The 882-nt window shown below is 43.2% G+C and overlaps 1 long non-coding RNA gene across 3 annotated transcripts in view; it reads left to right on the top strand.

Annotated features, from left to right (window-relative positions):
• Positions 1-880, top strand: part of LOC113473567 — a 10,502-nt gene extending 9,622 nt beyond the window's left edge. Inside the window, exons 2-3 of one of the 3 annotated variants that reach the window (XR_003395506.1) lie at positions 333-520; positions 725-880. This is a non-coding gene — a long non-coding RNA (uncharacterized LOC113473567). Of the gene's footprint in view, positions 1-332 lie in introns of all 3 variants that reach the window. The other 2 variants (XR_003395505.1, XR_003395504.1) reach the window with 2 other exon arrangements.
• Positions 881-882: the final 2 nt, after the last annotated feature.

The following is an 882-nucleotide window of genomic DNA, read 5'->3' as shown; positions in this document are numbered from 1 at the left end:
GTGTATGATTTCTGATTGAGCTTTTGTATATTTTTTTGTATTTATGCAAGAAATAATCTGAAAATATATAGGTAATCCGTTTCTGTGTCGAAAAATTAGAGTATTGTTTGTTCCTCCGACTGTCCTCCTAGTGTGAGGTGGCGAGATGTGAGAGCTTTGGGGGAGGTACTAGTTATTGGATTTTTTTTTTTTTTTTTTTTTTTTTTTTTTTTTTAACCAACCTTAGTGGTGCAGTTGTTAACGCGCTGGACTTTGGATCTGGAGGTTGGTGGTTCGATTAAAAATTCCTTTAAAAAACTAATATTTGGCCACCCTGTATTTACGTGTTTCAGAACCTGTTGAAGACGATAGGAGACCTGTAGTTCCCAACGACACCTCTGAGGATGAACTGGAGAGGTCTACAGTGTCTACACTTATACCTTAGGGGGGTCTACAGTTACTCCTTAGGGCCTTAGGGAGGTCTACAGTTACTCCATAGGCCCTTAGGGAATCTACAGTTACTCCTTAGGGCCTTAGGGAGGTCTACAGTTACTCCATAGGGTCTTAGGGAGGTCTACAGTTACTCCATAGGCCCTTAGGGAATCTACAGTTACTCCATAGGGCCTTAGGGAATCTACAGTTACTCCATAGGGCCTTAGGGAATCTACAGTTACTCCATAGGGCCTTAGGAAATCTACAGTTACTCCATAGGGCCTTAGGAAATCTACAGTTACTCCTTAGGGAGGTCTACAGTTACTCCATAGGGCCTTAGGGAATCTACAGTTACCTAAGAGATCTACAGAGACATCTTAGGGGATCTACATTTACTCCTCAGGGCAGGGGTCGGCAACTTTTTCAGTGTACGGGCGCAATCTGTTCAAGCCCTGAAGCTGGTCCGCGGGT

This window comes from Diaphorina citri, unplaced genomic scaffold, assembly GCF_000475195.1.
Source record: "Diaphorina citri unplaced genomic scaffold, Diaci psyllid genome assembly version 1.1 scaffold43429, whole genome shotgun sequence".
NCBI classification, from domain to species: Eukaryota; Metazoa; Arthropoda; class Insecta; order Hemiptera; family Psyllidae; genus Diaphorina; species Diaphorina citri.
This window is presented reverse-complemented; position numbering and strand designations above follow the sequence as displayed.